We start from the raw sequence: 8689 nt of genomic DNA, 5'->3' as shown, positions 1-8689 counted from the left end.
GTTAACATTGCCGTTGTTTTCCTCCACTGGAGACTGCTCTTGGTGAGTGAATATTTCTTCTAGACTGGTAAAAGAAAAACAGCTAGGGTTAGCATTAACACTGGCTTAACTTCAGGCTCTGGAAACAGCCGCTGAGAAAACTGTCACACCTCCGGGTCCATTTAGAAGCTGTTCTCCAGCTTCACAGTTCAACGGTACAACAATTTCAAGGTCAGGCATGAAATTGTAATCTCAATTTTTAAGCCTTCCACATGAAAGAGAAGTCCCTGAAGCTTAGAAACAATGGAAATTTGAAATGTCTACAGTTCTATGGTGAGTGGTCAAACTCCACCTGTTGAGAAAGATGTTAATATGATCAAAGGCTCAGGAAAGTGACTGAGAGTGTTTCCTTAAATGTTTATTAACGTGTTTTGCAAGGTTGGTCTATTAAAGTGCATTCCTTGTGTTTCTGGCAGGTATGATGTGGTATGATATTAATGCACGTTTCCATTCATTAAGAATGGATGAGGCATACTGGACTTTTTTTTTTTTTTTTTTTACACCCACACTCAACAAAAATCAGCTAGATATTTTTTAACAAAATGCTTTAGATCTGTCTGAAATGTAGCAAGATATACATTTTCCATAATTGATTTTCCATCCGTAACAAGAACCCTTCTAAGATCCATTTGGCTAAATCAGACTGCTGAGGCCTCTTTAGCGCAGCAGCACAGGCTGCCCCCTTCATGGCCAGTATGTACCTGGCATCTGAGCATTACACTCACATCAATTTGATATAATTCAGACCGACTCTTTAAAAGATGCAGCTAGGAATGTGTTTAGCCTTGATTAGCACCAGAGACCAGAGGCAGAAAACTTGCACCCAGGCTTAATTAAAGTGCAAAACAGACAACTTCAAGGTTCTTAAACACATATCTTCAGAGGTTGCAAACTGCTCAGCACACAGAGGCTGTACAAACATGCTTCTACAAACTCTGGGTCTCTGCAAGTAAAAAATAGCTCCAAGGTATTTACAGTTTTTAAGTGCCTCATTTCTGTCCTGCTTGTGTTGAATAAGCAAGAAACTGTTGTTGGCAGGTGCGCATGCCAGTACAAGGCTAGTAATTTCCCTCTGGTTCTAGTCAGGTAAGCAGGGTATGGACCTAAATCAGACACAGACTTAGCAGACACTTGGCAAGGAGTTAACTGTGGGCAAAGACAGGATTACACACAGCTACATAAAGGCAGCGCAATGAGGCAAATATAACCAGGGACCATAGGAAAAGCAGGCAGGAGGCTAACACACAGCTGGAGATACTGGGCAGAGATAATGCACCCTGATCCTGGTGTGACAGTTTCTTCTGGCATGGCTGAGTCCATTATCATCTCTTGGTCGACCGACTGGACTCACTGGACTAGCCATGATGGAGGCTTTTCTTGGCCTTTTCTGTCTGGGCCGCTGATTCTATCATTTTCCTCTGCTCTCTAATCCACAGGTGGAACTACTAGTGGCCAGGAACTGGAGAATAATAATAATAATTATAATAATAAGTTGAGAATGTCCTCCTAAGAAAAAACAATAGAATCAGCGGTTTGTTACCTACATCAGTTTTTTTTAACCTTGACCATGATTACTACCTAATCTTAACTAGTCATTTTGGCCCAAACCATCATCATCTTTCCCTTACCCATAATACAGAATTTTGACAATCAGTGTTGGTTTCTTTTAACCATAAGTACAATTGTTTGTACTTATGGTCACCTTCATCATATTAATTATTGTAACTAGTAGTAGTAATTTTAACCCAAACCACAACCTTCCTTGAAAGCGAACCAAATCGAGTTTTGCATAAACCCAACCAAGCTTTAATTGCAGCTGTTGTATCATAAAAGAAATGTATTTTTAGCAGTGAGTTCACGGACAAACAAGCATATTTTGTTGTTTAATTTTGAGGGCTCATTGCACAAGTTGAATGTATCTGATCTCAATGCCAGCAGCAATCCAAATTTACACCTGTGAAATAAGCATAAACATAGATGCATGTTTACTTGTCTCGGCTGTTACTTCTCAGATTGTTTCATTGAATCTGGAGCTGATTTTTCCTAGACACTTAGGGGCAGTGTTAGTAAGTTGTGTACACAACCATGACACGTCATCACATCTTCTGTTGATTTCGTGAAACTTGTTAGCAACATTAGCGTTAATTTGAAGTCGTCTGTCTGTCCACCCGATGAGTGTAAGTCCAATGCTCCCTCTCTGTCAGTTCTGCTTTTGGTCTCTACCAACTCCTGAGAAATACATCTGCCTCTTTAGCTGATAAATGTTCTGTGTCTGACTGTGTCTGTCTGCTGTTTGGTGCTGAGCAGGTTGCGTACAATGAGTCTTTAGAACTTTTTAGAAAACTATTGCTCGCTGTGGCCGAAAACAATGCTATGAGAATGGTGAAAATGAACCAAAACAGACATTTAAGGGGAGCTGCACAATCATTAAATAATCCTCTATAGGTTTAATCACTATGAGTGACACCTTTCACATTCTCACATTGTTATAACATTATCATTGATGCTTTGTTATCATAAAAACCTCACCCACTTCAAACAAACTAGGTCAATGTCATGACATTCGCTATCAGGTTTGCAGACACTCAACACTCAGATGTAATTGTTAAAGATCTCTTTACAAAACAAAGATTCAAGATTCATTCATTGCTACATCCCATTACTCAGGTATAGGAGAGAGCAATTCTTAGGTTTCAGCTCCTTGACATTGCAGCAATGATAAAATAATAAAAACACAATGCAGTAATCAATAAAAAGTGTGTAGTATGTAAGGTGCAACTGTGCATTGTATGTGTGTTTGTGTATGGACAGCTATATCTGTGTGTGTGTTTTGTAACCAGTTTTGTAATCTCAGTCCATCACTGTGTCACTTCAGCTAGCTAACTGAATAGCAGGATAATGAAGTTAATGGTTTGATGTCAAACAAATGCATTTAGCCAAACATCAGAGTGTGTGTTCAGTGACACAACAGCTGGAATCCAATGTTTTCTTCATGCTGTAGCTGCAGGGGAAGAGTATCTAACTGGCTGAGAGAGCACATATGCTGTTTGGGTGTGCATATGTGTGATGTCAGTGTGTGTGTCACAGGGAGACAGGCAAAAGGCTGTTGTCCATTGGTCATGATTGTGGTCACCTGTTAAAGATTGTCCTGAGGCCTGCAGACACGGCCTTGGGGTCAGATGACAGCAGCTCAAACTGTCCATGTTTTCGGTGGCTGACACGCTGTTCGTTGTATAAATCCTTTATGGAAGGAAGCTCACATCCACTGATGCGCTTCAGGATCCTTTGCAGCGTTTTGCAGAGCAGTTCCCATACCACACTGTGATGCCTCCGGTCTGGATGCCTCTAGGAAAGCGGTGTTGCCGTGTCTTTGTCACGACATGGCCGGTGTGCACGTCCAAGGTAAGGTCCTCTGTGATATGGCGGAACTTAGTTACCATGACTGACTCTCTCTCTCTACCTGCCGATGGTGATGGGGTCCAACTTCTCTCCTCTCCTCCTGTAGTTCACAGTCAGCTCCTTGGGTTGCTGACCTCTCTGCTGTCTATAATCAGGCTGCTGTTGTGTCGTGAGCGAACTTAACCACCAGGTTAGAACTGTGTGTGGCCACACAGTCGTGGGTGTACAGGGAGTAGAGGAGGGGGCTCAGGACACAGAACTGGGGACTCCTGTATTGCGGGTCAGAGGTATTGAATGCATCCTCACACCTGGTGTTGACCCGACAGGAAGTCCAGGATGCAGCTGCATAGGCTGAGGTCGAGGTCCATGTCAGGTTGGAGGGAACTGTGGTGTTGAATACTGAAATCCCAAAAACCATCCTAACATACGAATTCCTCTTCTTCAGGTGGGTGAGGGAAGGGTAGAGTGTTGCAGTTATGACTTCATCTGTTTCGTCTGTATGCAAACTGATGATGGTCCAAGGTCGGGATCATGCTGTAGATTAGATCTTTAACATTTTTCTCAAAGCATTTGGTCACTATGGGAATGAGGGCAACAGGACAACAGTCAATTGAGCATGTTACCTTGCTTTTTTCCGACATTGGAACAATGAAGGATGACTTGAAGAAGGAGGGGGGCATTCGGAAACAAAGGAAAGGGATAAGTTAAATACGTCTGTAAACACACCTGACAGCCTTGCAGATTTTGACGTGCATGAACGATCTGTGCACTTCGGCCTCGGCCATGACCAGAGTGTTAAGGGTTGTCTCGGCGAGGTTGTCTGGGAGTGGGGCCTGAGACATTAGCTGCACAGCTGGATGTCCTTTTCTCAGTGGTCCAATATTGTGTGTAGTGCTGTCATTTTCATCATGTAGTCCTGTTGTTTCCATTAAGCTGTGTCTCATCTTCTCTCTGGATTCCAGTTTGGCCGCTGTGATCACTGCGCAGAGATCATATCAGGCTATTTTTGCTGCTGCTTTGTCTCCGGAGTCTCATAGCGGTACCACGGGGGTACGATCGCGTGGTCCAACATCTTATCCGATGACCAAGTCTCTGTGAGGCAAATGATGCTAAAATCCCTTGTTTCCTGCTGGAAGGAGATCCCTGCTCTCAGCTTGCACAGCTTGTTATCCAGGGATTGTGCGTTGGCTAGCAGAATGCTGGGAAGCGGGAGGCCACTGGCATGCCGCCTCAGCCTCACCAGCACCCTGGCTCTTCTCCCTCACGCCGCTGTAGTATGCAAGCCATCTGTGTTCTGAGTGAGCAGGGGATCCCAGTGGAGAAACTCTGGATTGGTGGAAGTAATCACTGAATTTCTCATGTCCAACAATATGTCTCTCTCATATCTGAAGTAGCTGGCCACTCTTGATTTCAAAGTAATATAACACACACACACACACACACACACACACACACACACACACACACACACATATATATATATATATATGTATATAAATGTATATACACACACACACACACACACACACGCACACATACATATATATATATATATATATATATATATATATATATATATATCCAGACACCAGAGCATTAGTGAGGTTCGACACTGATGATGGGTTAGGGTTAGATGATGGGTCTAATGGTTGGGAGCTTACACCGCTCCAGCCAATGTTTGGCACTGTGCATTGTGATCTGAGGCTTGAGTGCTTGTCATGAAATTCCCAATGAAGAGTTGTTGTGCTGACCCTCCCTCCTGAGGCAGGCTTAAGCTCGGGAGCTACATACTGCACACTTCAGCACTTGGCACTCCCTTTCTGTGAGCTTGTGTGGCCTATTGCTCTGCAGCTGAGCTGTAGCTGTAGGTTCAGTATGACCCTTTCTGATGCTAATGTTGTTAAACTACAGTTCGTACTGAGACTGCATAGCCCTGTGCCCGATTTTATTCACCTATTAGCAATGTTCCACATCATCCGAGTTGGGAAAGGACTGGGTAAGTGATATTTTTCTAAACTCAAAATATATACAGACGTGTCTGAAAGCCAGGCAGATGTGGACGCCTCATGTCATGAACTTTTGAAGCAGCTGAACCCCCTCATCTGAAGGGATGTCCACATACCTGCGAATATGTACTGTAAATATACCAATCTGACTTTTAACACTGCCCTGTTCTGTCTGACCAGAAGGACTCACAACCACACTGAAAGGTCTCTGCAGACATTAAACACCCAAAGCAGTAGGTGTCTAATCCAATCGCATCTGTCTTGCCTGAAAATCCTGGCAGAGCGGAGCATTTGTTTTTTGGCTGGAGATCAGTGAGCACATTTGGACACTAATTGTTCAGTCCCACCCTGATCTAGTGAGCACTCCTGACTACTGGAACTGTTGTGTTAATGTCTTTACTGTACCTACTTACCTTAACTGGGCTCAAGGAGCATTAACCTGGTCCACTGTGTCATCAAAGGTCATGTAAACACCTGAGACAGATTTCTTTCTGCAAGACTGAGCGTAACCTGTCAAAACAACGCTAAAGGACCAGTATTATAGAAAGTGAGATTTCCATGTGTTTGTGATTGTAAAGCAGGTCGAGTTGTTACTAGAGCTCCTGAGAGAGGAGATGTAAAACTACTCTGAGATGGTTTTTGGCTTTCAACACCACAAATATATCTTCCGATGGATCAAAGCGTCAAATAAGGCAAAGAAAAACTGTAAAATATAGTAACTTATATTGATCAAGCAAACCTGGCTGATGTTAGGTATTCATGTTTGCTTGGCTTTCAGACACTTATGTCATAATATGAAGCTCAAGGTTGTTTATATTCGAGATTTCAGAAAAATATGACTTTCCCTGTCTTCTCTTCAAATAAAACACTGGAAAAGTATAAAATATGGGACTTTTAATGGTCTTACCAAGCAATGTATATTTGACAATATGTAGAAAGTCTGATGTGAACGATAATAATTGGTAAAGATCACAACTGATGAACATATTTACTTGGTTTTTCAAGATGAACATATTTCTTTCTTGATAAAGTAGAATCACATCATCTCTAGCCAGGTTTCAATCACAGCTTTGTACTAAATAGAAGTGGTTTTTTTTTAGATACGTCGACAAAACCCTTTGTTTCCACTGAGTGATGTTATGATAATAAAGCTGGGTTTTTTCCTCTTGGGAGTCAGCACACAGATTTTTTGGCAATATTTGAGAGTTCACAAGTTTCCAGGTTAACAGAAACGCGGCTACTGTTACGTGATGCATATATTCACAAATTGCTGTCATAGCATGTAATTCTACAGCTGGACTAACATGTTCATTAAACACCTTGGTTCTCTGTCTTTGATATGTGGCACAGCACATCGTGGTCTTTAGCTGAATACATGTAAGAGGACACACACAGTGGGGCACAGATGTGGAGGTTTGAGAAATTCAGGTCCATTTAAATACATGGAAATCTTACAACAAGTCCCCCACACCCCCTATTTACTCTGTGTTTCTGATGTTTTTATCCTCATTACTTTCCCCAGGGTCACACACGATGTTCTTCCTGCTTCAAGTACATCCTGTTTTTTGTTTGTTTTTTTAATTAGCTGGTCTAAGTTTTTCCATCAGTTCCTATTTGCTGATGAGGTGTTTGATTTGACTGATATTTAGATTATTTAGATTGTCAGTTCATGATGATATGATGGCCTCTGCACAGTTTGTGCACTTTATATATGAATTCAGTTTTTGGCATAGTCCAGGAAAAAAAACATTTTGTTCTTGGTCATCTAGAACCTCCAGAACATTAGAACCTGGGACACTTTAATTTTCCTTTAATTGATTCATTGATCTCTTTACATCTGCCATCTGCCATGCGTCCAAAAGCAGAGTGACGGGGGAGGTCTGTGCTGTGGGACTGTAGTGTTGCATTTGTGAGATCCTCATGACTGCATAAAAAATTATGCAATCAATAGTATTTATTAGCTAATGATATCAGGTAAGTAGAGTATTGAGTGGTGTATGGAGGTACGGATAGTGTGGTATTGATCTGGACCTGACTTGAGGCAGCTTGAACAGCAGGAAACCCTCTTCCCTCCTCTCTGGTGTCTTGAAGTTCTCTGCTTTTTTCTGATCCAATGTGTTCTGAAGTGTTTTTCTTCCTCCTTCTGTTCCCATCCTCTTCCTTTTTATGCACTCACACTAATCTGGAGGATTAACTTATTCTGCATCTACCTGTATTCTTTGATTATTGCTGAAAGCCTGAGCGCTGGAGACTGGCTGGGATTATCTCCCAGTGGAGTGTTTGATGTTCCCCTCCTAATGAGGCTGGCAGCAGCAAGCTTGTGCACTTAAAATCTTCCCTTTTTTGTTGATGTAACGCTGTAGACATCTTAAAAGCAGTTATTACATTCGCTCAGGCGTGTCCACTCCTGTATCAATGCAGGGTCACACCTGGGTCAAATGGTGTTTATGCTCAGCATCGTCTCTAATAGTTTTGATAGCTTAAGGCAGTGCTGAATGTGAAGGAGGCATTTTGAAAAGCAAACATCAAGTAAATGCAAGACCACACACACACACACACACACACACACACTGTGCTGCACATGAATGATGCACAGACCTTGCAGAGTTTATTGACTGATAACAAAATGTGGTGTGTGTCTAAAAGACTAAACTTGCACTAATTTGTCTTTTCTGTTGAAACATGAGGAATCCATTCTGGTTACAGTACAATCAGGAAGCCACTGCTGGATCACCTCGTACCTATTTAGATTCATGTTTCTTTACACAGTATGAATCGTTGCGGTGCAACCTTACCTTGGAAAATAACATGAAGGATCGCAGCAAACTGTTTTAATTATTGGCACAGCTTCATCAACCGTCACTCAGACAGTGAAGTTGTCTAATTTTGTCTTTGTCTTTATTGATTACAAGAACTGTTTGCTACAACCACAGTTGAAGTCAAGTCACTAAACCTCGAGTCTGTGGCGAGTCTTGACTCCCCAGTGTTACAGTCCAAGAAGAGTGCGAGTCTGAGTCCACATCGAGTCTGAGCCGAGTTCCAGGATGGACTCCAGGCCTCCACTCTGATACAGTCAAAGAGCTGACACACAAATAACAATAAGGTCTATGTTAAACAGAAGTGACAAAGCAGTTACCAATTCAAAGGGTGTGTGACACAATAGCTAAACAAATGCACTCAGAGACATTCACACACACACACACACACACACACACACACACACACACACACACAAACACACACAC

The sequence above is a fragment of the Trachinotus anak genome, unplaced genomic scaffold (genome assembly GCF_046630095.1).
Source record: "Trachinotus anak isolate AG129_WGS33_773 ecotype Australia unplaced genomic scaffold, CSIRO_AGI_Tana_v1 ptg000032l, whole genome shotgun sequence".
In the NCBI taxonomy this organism is placed as follows: domain Eukaryota; kingdom Metazoa; phylum Chordata; class Actinopteri; order Carangiformes; family Carangidae; genus Trachinotus; species Trachinotus anak.
The sequence above is the reverse complement of the archived record's forward strand: the minus strand, read 5'-3'. Positions refer to the sequence as shown.